At 47.7% G+C, this 13,029-nt stretch overlaps 1 protein-coding gene across 17 annotated transcripts in view; it reads left to right on the top strand.

Moving 5' to 3' along the window:
- The first annotated feature begins 3,194 nt into the window (after positions 1–3,194).
- The window catches only part of TRERF1 (transcriptional regulating factor 1), a 210,698-nt gene continuing 200,863 nt past the window's right edge, over positions 3,195–13,029 (top strand). For 4 of the 17 annotated variants that reach the window (XM_023527612.1, XM_023527611.1, XM_023527610.1 and 1 more), the window contains exons 1-2: positions 3,195–3,837; positions 4,255–4,339. The gene's annotated coding sequence lies outside the window, so the exon portion shown is untranslated. Of the gene's footprint in view, positions 3,838–3,921; positions 3,992–4,254; positions 4,340–13,029 lie in introns of those variants that run through there. The other 13 variants (XM_011354629.2, XM_011354628.2, XM_011354620.2 and 10 more) reach the window with 7 other exon arrangements.

Raw genomic sequence — 13,029 nt, 5'->3', positions numbered from 1 at the left:
AAAAAAAGACAAAAAAAATTATTAATCTCCTTACATTTTTTGCATCCCTAGGAGGGCTTTGGTCATACAAGGTAGGACTTGTACCAGGATTGGGACTATTTCAGCTTGACTTGGATTTCAAAGACTCAAGGTAATATTTTAATTTCAGCCATTCTCTCTGACACTCGTTCTGAGTCTACAACCAGTAGTCACAGATTTGGGACTATTCACCCCCTTGGATTGTCTTCAAGCATATGCATTGTTGAGGGTTGAATCTATTGGCTAAATAAGACGTTTGTGTATTGTCTGTGCATTTCCCAGGTTTTTAGGCCATAGATCATTTCTGATGCTTAAATCAGTTAAGACTCTAGGGACTTTATTTTCTAGAGTCCTTGGGAATGGAGAAGGCACATAACTCTACTCAAAAATAATCACGAACTTGCCTAGACAATGTCCTAAGATCTTAACATATATTAACTCATTTAAACTTCATAACACTACCCCGTAGGTACTATTATTCTGGTTTTACAGGCAAAGAAACAGAACCAAGTAAGATTAAGTAACTTGCCCAAGGTCGGAGCCTGCACAACTAACCATTAGGCCATACTCTGATGGCAGTGGGCCAATAATGTAAGGGGTCTTTCGAAGGTGATGCAAGCATCTTTGGCTGTGTGGCAGCAATACTTTGAGTGCCAAATCCCAAATCCTTCCCTCTCAGCAAATTCTGGTTTAACAGCAGGAAAAACCAGGGCGTGAATTTCCACATTGACCTCTAGCAATTTACTTGCTCCCTCTTAGCTTCAGGTTCCTTATCTGTGCTAGAGAGTTGTTTTAGGTTGGTTAAAAGACCTCTCCTCGAATTACGTGTGTGTGTGTATGTGTGTATTGGGGGAAGGTGGAGGGGCTGAGGTTTCTGGGCAGTGCGCTGCTTTTCTCAGGTCTCTTGAGGAAACAGGGTGTTTTGAGGTTCTGTCCTGGCCAACTCCCTCCTAGGAAGTCAGGCCCCCAAGCCGTGATGGTGCTCAAGGTTGGCTAGTCTTCCTCCGCGTGGAAAAGGGCTGCTACCGGAGCCACTCCGACCTCTGCCGGGAGGTCTAGGGTGGGTCTTTTCCCCGGGTGAGTTAGAGATGATTGTATCCTCAGGCAGGCTTCTTGGAGGTAGTGACAATTGAGTCCAGTCCTGAAGGTCTAGCAGGAGTTAGTAAGAAGAGGTAGAGGGGGAAGTGTTAGCGTCCCCCACCCCACCCCCAGCCACAGAACAAAGAAACACGACCCGCTTATGGTATAGGAGGAGGAGCTGTGAGAGTGGAGAGGTCTGTAGAAGCGAAATCACTAGGGGGCTTCATAGCTTGGCTTTATTCTAAGAGCAATTGGGAGGGGTTTGGAGAAATGTAGTTAGGAGTTTTAGGATTCTAGCCGTTGCGAAGAATGGGTCGGAGGGGAACAGGAGGCTATCACAGAAAGCAGTCGGTCTGAAAGATGATCGACGACTGAGGAAATGGGGGTGGTGGGGACAGAGCATCTGAGCCTTTCTCAGTACCCGCGACACTGTGCGCTGTGTGGAAGGGCCCGACAGGGGAACTGGGCCCCAAGGCGGGGCTGGGCGCCGGCTAAACTCTCGTTGAGCAAAATTAGCCAGAGCCCCCTCCTCTGTCGGCGGCTCTCTGGTCCAGGCGCCCCAGAATTAGAAGGGTTATGCTGAAGACGGAGAACCGTTACCCCTCAAAATACACAAAACCCTCGGCCACTTTTGGCAGCAGCCTCCTCCGCACATGACCTCATGCTTTAAGCTCCCATATAGCCTTCCCCAGCCCTGTCCACACCCAGCGCCGAGTGAGGGTAGAGTGGGGGACAGTGGTTACTATCTGGGGAGCGCGAGCACCTTATTTATCCTGAGTGAGATTTGCAGGAGGGGGCACAACGATCTCTCCAATACTGCAAAAAGCAAAACAAAACAAAACACCATGGTTTAACTTTCCCTAGAGCAAAAGACTCGTTGTCGTAGGCCCTCCATGAGACGGATGCCTCCAACCCGACTCGAGGTGGTCTGTTGAGCCGAACCACCTTTGGTTCACGTTTCCTCGGGCCAGGAAAGACGCCTGGAAATGCCGGGGTCCCGGGCTGGAGCACGCCGTTGCGGGACCTGGGGGGTCTGTCCTGCTCTCGCCCTCCTGGCGCCGCCGAGGTTTGAACCCTGGGTTCGCCTTTCAGTCCGCGCCCTGCCCCCTGCTCGCAGCTGCTCTCGGTTTGGGTGCAGCGGTTTCCCCCGCAGAGGAGGAGGAGACTGCGCGAGGAGCGACTCCCGGCTCGGGTTTCCGCACCAATGCCGAGCAGCCCCGGGCGGCCCCCGGCGGCCGGCCCTCCTCCCCGGCACCACGTTCCACAGTCATGGCGCGCGAGGAGGGGCGGGCGAGCGCGCGCCGCGGCGACACCCGCGCCCCCTTCCCTCCGCCGCCTCCCGGCCCGGCCCCTCTCCTAGGCAACCTCCCTCCCCGGCCTGCTGCGCCGCGGAGATGGAGACCCTCCCCAGAGAGCTGCATTTCCAGCGCCGCCTGCTGCACCCGCTCCCCGCCCCCATCGGGGTGGAGGGATGGAGTCGCGCGCTTCACGAACCTCTAGCTCCTTCCCCGGAGCCCGGGCCTCTCCTAGCCTCGCTGAGGTGGGGGTGCAGTGGGGGGTTAGGCGCAGACCGCCTCCCCGCAGCCCACCTAGACTCTGGCATCTTTGCAACCCCTTTAACAAAATAAACCAAAAACCCGAACCCCAGTCGTTAGATTGCAAAGCGCGTTACAATAACCGGGACGGCTACGCAGGAAGCAATCCTGCACTGGTCCGGGTCTAAGGCAGCAGCTTCCCGGCCACACCGCCTTCTGCTGGGCCTCGATTTTCCGGTCACGCCGGAGAGTCGGCCACGACTCGGGACTGACAGGTCCCGCGCGGGGCCGCGACGCGGTCCGCGCCCCCCACCCCCCATCCTCGTCGAGTCTCGCCAGCCTACAAAAGGTGCAACCTCACGCACATGCAGAGCACACAAATAAGGTCGGCAGCGCATCGCCGGGAAGGCTGCGAACAATGCGCCGGGCGGCCCGCGCCCGCCAGAGCGCGGCGCCCCGAGGGACATGGGGCGTGGGTGGGGGCCGCGGCTGAGGACCCGCCGGCCGCGGCGCTGGACACCTTACTTCCTGCTTCCCTGCCCGCGGCCAGACCCAGCTCTGCGGAGGGATATCTCTACCCTCCTCTGAATCCCCCTCTCCCTTCCCCCGCCCTCCCTCTCCTTTTTTGCTTCTGCTCCCCCCCCCCACCCCGCCTTTCTCCTTTTGCAAGAAAATAATTTGACAGTCGATTTGCTGACAGGGGAGGAATTTGCATCCTGGATTAAAAAAAAAAAAAGGCCGAGAGGAGCTTGGGAACGGTTGCTAGGGGTGGGTAATGGGTGAAAAAAGGGAGGGGGGCGCCGGGGAGCGGATAAGGGGGAATAAGGGAGGGGTCGAGGGTGGGGAGCAATGCAAAAGGTAAGGCCAGGTTACCGCGGCTCGGCCCCGAGTGGGCTGCGGCCGGGGGAGGGGCGAGAGATACATATGTATTTCTGTCTCCCTAGCACACCCCCTTCCCTCTAAGCGATGGCTGAGAGGCGGTGCATGCAGATGGGGAGTAAGTTTCCTGAAGGGGAGGGTGGATGCACGCGCGCAGCCCCGCGCTGCAAATTTCCACCGGGGAGGGAGAGTGGCTGGATGCGGAGAGTTTGGAGTTGCTTGCGGCGGAGGGCAGGAAGGGGAGCAGGGCCGGGAAGGGGGCTGGCGGGCGCTATATCTAGGAGTAAGTTTCCAGGATCAGGAGAGCCTGCACGCTTGCTCGCTAGTAAGTTTCTGGCCGGGGAGGGCGCGTGGGGAGGAGAAGAGGGAGGGGTACATGTATATAGAAGGGGGGAGGGGGGAGCAGATTTCCTGCGGGGAGGCTGAATGCATATGGAGAGTAGATTTCCTGAAGGGAGGGTGAGGCGTAGACGGACCGAGTAAGTTTCTTGCTAGGGTGGTGGCGAGGTGGTGGGTTGGTGCTTTGGAAAGCCGGAGCTTCCTACCCCGGGTGGGGGAGCTCTCTGTTGGGTTGCAGGGGGTGCGAAGGGCCAGGTTCCCTGCTGGGCAGAGGGGCTTGCATCTGGGGAGTATGTTTCCTGGCGGAGCGATATTTGTTTACAGGCTGAGGGCAGTACTGTAAGTGAGTAGCGCTTGGAGAAGGCGGCTCTGACATAAATTAATATTAAAATTACTCCATCAGCTTTGCTCGCCCCCCATCTTATCCCCCAAGCGGAGACTGGTCTTCTTGTCGGATTGCCCATGCACTTGTTGCAGAAACAGCCAAGGTAGGCAAGAAGCTTATTAAGTTTCATTTTTAAAAAAATTAGTTGGGGGATGCTCCGTGAGAAGACGGAGGGGGGAGGGGAAGGGACAAAGTGAGGGGTCAGAGAAGGAAAAGTCTCCCCGACTTCTTTACTTTCAGTATGTTAGCAGGCCCTTCTCTCTGCTTCCCTTCTCCCCTCTTTGGGCTGCACGGCATCCCAGAAAAGGGGGAGGGGTAAGGTGGGTGCTATAATTGGCAGTCCCGGCTTAAAGGGTGGTGGTGGGGCTTGCAACTGAAGGTTGTGATGTTATAAAGCCTTCATTCTTCCAGCCAAGAAACCGCAGGACCCTAGGGATGTGCCTTTTGGGGTTTTTGACATGATGAATATGTGTATGTATATGCGCCTGTGGGCTCTTTGGGGGTCGGTACCCCCCCAGAAGTTAAAGTGGCCACCCAGATGGGAGAAATGTGTGAGGAGGGGGGAAACCTGCCCTGCCACTCCCCTACTTCAGTTTGGGAAAGTGAGAAGTTGCTGCTGGTGGTCTCAAGAAATAGATATTAGAAAACAACACAAAACCACCCATTCACTGGCGGAGGCCGAGAGCACCTGGCGGGCAGCCTCTGGCCAGCAGCCTCTGGCCAGCACTGAGCTGGAGCATGTGCGCCTGCCATCCTTAGGTTAAAAGAAAATGACTTCTGATTCCTCCGAGTGCCTTCGACTGGCCTGTTAGAGCCAGCTTTGTGGAAACTCTTCTCAAGCTAGATGCGGCTTTGGCAAGTGAACGGTGTTGAAGCCGGTTGCTAACAGCATGGCCTGAGCTGTCTGGTGAAGTGCATGGAAGTGATGCTCAGGAATGATGGATTTAGGGATGGCTGAAGAGTTCTTTAAAAAATGCCTCTCGAAAGCCGACTGGGTGCACTTTTTAACAGACCATGGAGCAGAGCTTTAAGAAAGGAATTATCAGTTGTCCCAGTTGGTATCAACCTTGTGCATCACAAACGGTTTCAAGAAAGCAGTCCGGTGAGGGACAATGTGGTTTTGATGACCACTGAAAAGACGACAAGCAGAAATATTCAGCAGTTAACTAGTTAACCAGCAGTCTTTGCTTTTCCTTGCCTCTGTTTTCCTGGTCTTCAGCCTATGGGTTTCTGCAGATGGATTGTAGGTCTTGGCTGTCAGGTACCTGGATTACATGGGGAGTTTTAACTTTGCCAGGATAATTTTAGCCCCAGAGGTTCAAACCCAGACATGTTTAGTAGGGTCAGGGAGTAAACTCTAGGTGCTGTGGTTAACTAAAGGTGGTTGAGCTTTCTGCAGTTCTGTTGTCAGGCTCAATTCTAGCAGGGGAAAAAAATTTTTTTAAAAAAGATCTCTCTACATATTACTGCTGGACAGTGCTTTTTTTTCCTTTCCTGTCATCATATTTCCAGATTGAAAATTTGATATTTGGCAGCTTGAGAGTTAGTTAGGAATTAAATATTATTGCCACTTATCAAATGTTCCTAACTAGGCATTAGTTAAACAAATTAGCTCTTATTTTTTCCCTGATGAAAATCTGAGTCTGGTTGGTGTATATGTTGGGAGAGTAAACACAATCTTTATGTGTGTTTATTCCAGGGTAGTGGAATTGTTGACATGTCTACCCTCGAAGCCAAGAGCAGCCATTCAGTTTTTTTTTCTTATATTTATGAGACTTATTTTATTGTCTTGCTTCGGCCATTAATCAAGTCACAGTAGCTTTTTTTTTTTCCTTTTCTGCTGGGAATGTTCTTGTGGTAATAAAGATTTGAAGGCCTATGAATCATAATTCATTCTTTTTAAAATATTGCGGTGATTGTCAGGATTTGATTTATAGGAATTGATACTGAGAGTGACACACCTCTATGGGCCCCGCCCTTTTAGGCATGTCCATTTTCGCCAAAGGATTGTTTTAAAGCCAGTTTGACATCTCAAAAAAGAGAGCTTCCCTTCTGCTTTATGGGCATTGAGAAGATTAATTTTACAGGTTCTATAGTAAACATGGGTCTTTTCACAGCTTTGTAAGCAGGCTTTCCACATAGAGGCATGTGTTAATAATCACATAGCATTTATGTGAACTTGCTGTGAAAACAGTTGTTCTGAGTGGAAAGTACTCAGTTTTGCCTCCTTTAATCTGCTTGGGCCTGAGGTTTTTGTTGAGGTAGGAGCATTAATTATAAATAAGGGGACTACTGCTTATATAATAAAATGTGTTGTCACAAAAACAAAACTTATTAATATTCTTTTTCTCTTTGATGGTTGGGTTGGTCATAATAATCAAAAGCATTGTTTTTATTTGGGCGGGGGAGAATATAAGGATTCTCCATAAAGTGAATTAATCAGAAAGTGTTAACATTGTCTTGCATTCAGTAGTTGGTTCAAGTTTACAGTATTTGTAAATACTGTACAGTATTTGTACTGTATTTATAAAGTGGCAAAAGAACTTTTAAGGTGGTTTGATGGTCAAAGCAGGTGAAAAACGTCACTGAAGTGAGGAGGGTACCTTTTTCTAGCATTTCTGGGCTTTGTATCTTTTATATTAAAAATGCACGGTTTGATCTGTGAGTTCCATTCGTGTTTGAAATTCTATGACTCGGTCTTGTGGAGAGAGGTCTCCAGAGGTCTCTACAGTGTCTTCCTGGGCTAACGGCCAAATTGCTTCATGGACTTGGGCGAGTTGATTAACTTCTGTTTTTGTCTTCTCATGGAGAGAGTGGATTTGAACACTGGCATTCCAAAAAAGACTCTTGAGTGGCCTGCTAATCTTGACCATCAAACGCAAGAAAATACTTATGCAAGTCTGCTGCCATCTTGGGAAAAAAAGTGCATGGTTGATACCAATTATATGTGCTAATAGAGAGTGGGGCACATAATCCTAGGCACCAAAAATAATTTCAGTTCATCTTGGAAGTTTCCGCTGCAGCCAGCTGGTTCACCTGGCTAATTATGCTTGGTCAAGCCTAAGGTTAATTGAGCAGTTATTCCCAGGCAACGTTGGAGGGGGTAGTCTAGGGGATCAATGGGAAACCAGAAAGCCTAGTGTGGCGTTACCCACTTTCTGTGGAGAATTCACATGTGGGTAATTGGGATTTGTTTGTATATTTGTGATAGAGTTCATGATAATGATACTGTATTGCTGTCGCTTCTGGCCTATCATATATTTCACCATGGGCATTTTTTGGGGAAAAGCTCTTGATATTTTTATTGACTTTGAACATTGACATGAGAAGTAAGGATTCAGACAAGTAGCTCAGACCCCAGGCAGTACAAATGCGTGCTGATCGTCCTGCTCTAAAAGCAGTTGGAATTCAGTTCATTTTATTTCTGACTTCATAAAACTGTGTGATTTATGGAGGAGAGAGGATTAGAATCAGCTGGGATCTTGTGAATTAGTAATATTTCTGAATTTACATGTTGGAGGGGAACCAATAAAGTAAAGGGGAAACTAAAACATAGTCGATTTCTTTTGTGCTGAGAGGGAGACGAGAGCCAGTTGGATTCCAGTTATTGGCATGCTTTCACAAGGGTATGGTGGCATTTTAAAGAATAATGTAAGTTTGGTTACATGAGTTTGATCCCATGGCTCTCTTAATAATCTTTTCTTCTGGGTTAAAGAAAATACACAGCAAAGAGCCCCAGTGATATTTTTCTAAGAATTTTCAAGTGCTCAGAGCAGCTACCTATAGGGTCTTCTGGTTAATTTGTGTTTACTGAGGAAATGGATGATTTTTGCTTTTTTCCTCATGGAAGACTACAAGCTGGAGATGAGTGGAATATGCTAAGCTATTGGGCTGTTGGTTCAGCAATATTAAAACTTTTTTTTTTTTGGATAGAGAGTAAGGGGAAAAAGAACCTGTGTGCCTAAATGGCAGTGATAATTCTGAGCTCATAGAATATAAAACATGTATTTGTGCCATAACCGGCTCTTGTTTATTCATTTGTACTTTTGGCAGCTCCTTACTGAGCACCTACTATTTTCTAGGCACTGTGTTAGGGCTCTGGGAATATGTCGATAATTCCAACGGACATAATTCTCTCCCTCTGCCCCTCACCCCCAATCAACTCTGCGGTTTATAGTCCAGAGGGGAGGTGGACATGTAAGGAAATACATATTGCAAAATGTGATAAGTGCTCTGATGAAATCCCCGAGACAGTGACCTGGACTTACTTAGCTGAAGTAGCCTAGAAAAGCCTCTCTGAGGATTGGAGGTGAGGCGAGACAGAAGGCGCCAGCCAGAGGAGAGCCCGTGTGGAAGGACTCTGGCTTTGGGGGGAACTGAAAAGAGGCAAGGATGGATAAGGCGGAGGGAGAGAGGGCAGCACGAGATGATTGTGCAGGGCTCTGGGGGCCTTGAAAATGTTTGGATTTCGTTCAAAGCGTGGTGGAAAGTCACTGAAAGTTCGCAGCGGGAAGTGACACCTCCTAACTCATGCATTGGTAGAGAGGGGCAGGTATAGAATTGGGGAGCACAGTAAAAAGGCAGTTGGAGCAGGCTAGGTGAGGAGGTTATAGGAGGTGAATGGAGGGGAGCAAATAGATGTGAAATGCACATTAGAGGTACAGTGGGCAGGGCTTGCTGATAGATTTGGTGAAGTGCCGGAAGGAGGAGTAGGTAATAGTTTTCTGGCTTGAGCAGTTGGGTGGATGGATGGTGCCGTTTGCTGAGATAGGGAAGAGGGAGAGAGAGGAGAGCAGAATAGAGCCGTTTCAGTTTGGGCACCATTAATTTTGAGATGCCTGTTAGACTCCAGGTAGAGATGTTAGGTAGGTGGTCTGATAGAGCATCCAATGCCAGAGGAGTGGCCAGGCAAGAGATGAAAACGTGGGAACTATCAGCCAGCGGGTGGTATTCTAGTTCAGGAGACTGAATGAGAAGTCCTAAGGAGCCTGGAGAGAGAGAGGAGAAAAGGCAACGTGTATGTGGGTGTGAGTGATAAAGCCGGAAAAAAATCACCATTGGATTTGGCAAAATGGAAGCCATTGGTGACTTTGCAAAGAACAGTTTCAGCGGAGTGATGGAGGAGTAGGAACAAGACTGGAAGGAGTTTGGGAGGAGAATGGGAGGTGAGGAACTGGTAGTAGCATGTGTAGACAACTTTTGGGCAAAGCTTGACCATGAAGGGGAGGCAGAGAAATGGAGCAGGAGCTGGAAGCATGTGTGGTAAAGGGAAGGATTTTTTTTTTGGCTGGTGTGGGGGAAGAGTGTTGGTGGTATATTTGTGTGCTGATGGCAAAGATCAATGGAGAGGTTGTTATTAAGAGCGATGGGTTGTATCAGCCGAGCAAAAACCTTCAAGGTCTGGGGGCGAATATCTGGCATTTCCTGGGGGAGACATTTCCTCCATGTGGCTGGAAAGAAAATCAGAGAACAGCAAAGGTGCAGGTGAGGGGAAGGTGAGAGAGCTAGCTGTGTGTGGACCCCGAGGTGTTCTGCCTCTCCATGCTGATGCTGCTCCCTCCTTGGGAAGAAGGGCTTTGGACTCAAGACTTGACTCTAGCTGGAGATTGCAAGGGTTAAGACTGCATCAGAAAATTGTACTGCATTTTTTTTGAACATTTGACTGCATTACTGAGCAGTACAGAGGAAAGAGCGGATTCTTTCGCTTGGAGAAAAGAGTCTTCAGTTAATGTAATTTGGGCCTCACATTAGATTTATTTGAAAACTATGATTGGAAAAAGACATCTGTGATTTTTAACCCTTTCAAAAGTTGGTGGGCACTGTATCATATGTTTTAAACGAGAAGCTCCAAAAAAATGGCAAAGCTCTCCTTTAGGCTGCCTTTCACAAAAATATGCCTTAGACTGCCCACCTCTGTGACCAGCCTGGGGTCTGCATGGGAGGTGGGTGGGTAAGGAGAGAGCCAGAAGACCTGGTTTGGGGTCCAGATCTGTCTTTGGCTCTGGACAAGTCAGCCTCCGAGCCTGTCTCCGCATCTGCAAAAAGAGGGTGATACCATCTGTCGCCTCTCCTCTTAGAGTTGTGAGGATGGAATCAGATAATATACAGAAAGTGCTATGTAAACTGTAAGAGGCATCGTGCGTACAACAGGCAGCAGCGAGGTGAATTGATCTTCAGCCAGATCTCCTTTTCAGATATAAAACCTAACAACCAATGAAACATTTCCCTTAATTTCCCAAACCTCATACCAAAAACTGTTCACCCTGTCCACTCCCACTGATGGTTCTTCCTTGAAGCTACTTTCTTATTTGGAGTTTTTAAGTCTTCTGTGATCCCTTTAGTGAAACTGCTCTTATTGTTGGAAGGCTGGCATTAGAATGCTGGCCGTGAAATGCTGGTCAATGTAGGTTCAAACTCTGATGCCATATTTAGAATTTGAGACCTTTCCATCCAAAGGGCCAAATTAGCTTGGTTTGTACTGGGTGCAGGGGAACCTTGAACTTATCCAAGAAACCTACTGTGGTCCCAAGGTCTAGCAGTCTTCATTTGCATTCAGTGTTTGTTTTGCAAATGAAGACTGTTTTATAAAGCTGAGTCTACCTGAAAACAGCCTTTAGCCCTTAGTCTTACTGTGTGTGCTGGAAAGTCATTTCCAGTTTTAAAAAACACCCAGTGCTTTTCACTAATGGGACCCCTGGCATCTGCCTAATAGGGCGAGGCTGGCTTTATCTTTCCTTCTTTCTCTCTTTCTCTTTCTCTTTCTCCCTCCCTTCCTCTTCCTTCCTACTCTCTCTTTCTTTCTTTCTCTTTCTTTCTTTCTCTTTCTTTCTTTTTCTTTCTTCCTTTCTTTCTTTCTTTCTTTCTTTCTTTCTTTCTTTCTTTCTTTCTTTCTTTCTTTCTTTCTTTCTTTCTTTCTTCATTCTTTTCTTTCTTTCCTTCTTCCTACATTAATTTTTATTATGAAAAATCTTTAAACATGCACAGAAGCAGACAAACTAGTATAATAAACTCCCTTGTATCCCTCACCTAGATTCAGCAGTCGGATTTTGCACACCTATGGATAATGGGACCTCTCGTGTAATAAATACAAGTTGTCAGTTTTGAGAGATCGGTGGAACCGATATCAGTCTGGTTTCATGGGGGAAAAATAATCAACGAAAAATCAGAGAGAGAGAGGAAATGGATGCCGTCACTGAAATAATTAATGTTTACCTAGCATTTTATAGGTCCACAGCCTCTTTAGCATGTCTTATTTTATCTGTGTCTTGTTACAGTCATCGGAGGTAGATAGTATTCTAATTCTGTAGCTGAGGAAAGTGAGGTTCAAGAAGTAGAATTGAAAAAATACAAATATGTGATTAACCCAGAGTCACATGTCCAGCCAGCATCCAAAGTCCTGGTTTAATGCTAGAATTTGAATGGTCTCCAAATTTGATGCACTCTCAAATAGATAATGCTATACAGTGATAAATAAAAATGTGACACAGAATATATGCAAAAGATCATGCAAACCAAGCCGATCATCTGGGAGTTTTGGGCTTGGTACTTCAGTGACCTTAGTTGGAAACACTCAGATGATTTAAGCATGTTTTGGGCATTACATTTTTTAAAAACTTGAATCGTCTGGCTCATTCTGAGCACAAAACTTTAAGGCTGCCTCATAATTAAAGCCAATACTTGACTTTAACAAATCGCATGGCTATTCTCCATCAGCCTCCTACTTTCAGGCCTGTCCCTTCTGTGGGGCCCCTCTCTGAAGGAACAAGGACAATCTGTGGTCCTTGTTTCTACCTAGTGTGGCCTTTAGTCTTCAGGCTCTGGCTTTGGACATAACTGGGCCCTCAGCAGTTTGCTACCTCAGAAAGCTTCCTGAGGGTGCCAAGGCTTTTTGTCATAACAGAGGCTGCTCTGAGGGCCTCTCCATGTCTTTGGGAAACTGCCTCAATCTAACTTCTTTGAAAGATTTTTTTTGAAAAGGAAAAGAAAAAATGGATTTGATGCCCGGGGAGTTTTAATAGGAGTGTCTCTTGAGTTGCCTCTGTTGTCATCACAATGGGAGATACCAAACTCCCTTAAAATTCAACTGAAAGATACCAGTAATGAGGCTGATTCTCAAGTATTGGGACTTGTTCATTTTTCTTTTTTAATTGGGTGAACACATGTGAGCCAAGGGGTTTTCATGGGGAGCCCACAGTAGGTAGGACATTTAGGGGCCTCTTTCCTTTTGAAGAATATGAGCTCCTTTAGAAACCAGTATGGAATTCAAACAATTTCACCGTGCAGACTCTTAGTCCTTAAATCTTTCTTGAGGGCTCTTATGTGCAGGGTTGTGGGTTAGGGCTTGAGGGGGTGGGTTTGAGGGGGATGCACTTGGGCTCCTGCAGCCCTGTCATACTTACCACTGGGCAAATCTTTCACCCCCTCTAGCCTGGGGAGGGCAGAACTGGGTCATCACTCCTTTTTGTATCCCCAGCACCTAGCACAGAGCCTGGCACTAGTTAGTCCACTATAAATGCTTACTTATTTAAGAATCAGCCGGCCTTCTTTTCCTCCCCGCGTCTGGTTTTCTCTCCACCGGTTCTTGATGGAGGAGAAATCAAGGCCTTTCTGCCACCAGGGTCAGTTCTTGCAGCTGCTGAAGGAGAGACTAGAGAAATGTTTCCTTCCCTCTTGCTTTCGTGGCCTCACTGCCTTTAGCTGGGGCGGTTTAACTGAGCTCTCAAATGCAAATGCGGCCCCATCCCCCATCCCTTTTAATAAGTGACATTTTGTTAAATCAGTTATTCAAGGCCT

The sequence above is a fragment of the Pteropus vampyrus genome, unplaced genomic scaffold, assembly GCF_000151845.1.
Source record: "Pteropus vampyrus isolate Shadow unplaced genomic scaffold, Pvam_2.0 Scaffold18, whole genome shotgun sequence".
Taxonomy (NCBI): domain Eukaryota; kingdom Metazoa; phylum Chordata; class Mammalia; order Chiroptera; family Pteropodidae; genus Pteropus; species Pteropus vampyrus.
This window is presented reverse-complemented; position numbering and strand designations above follow the sequence as displayed.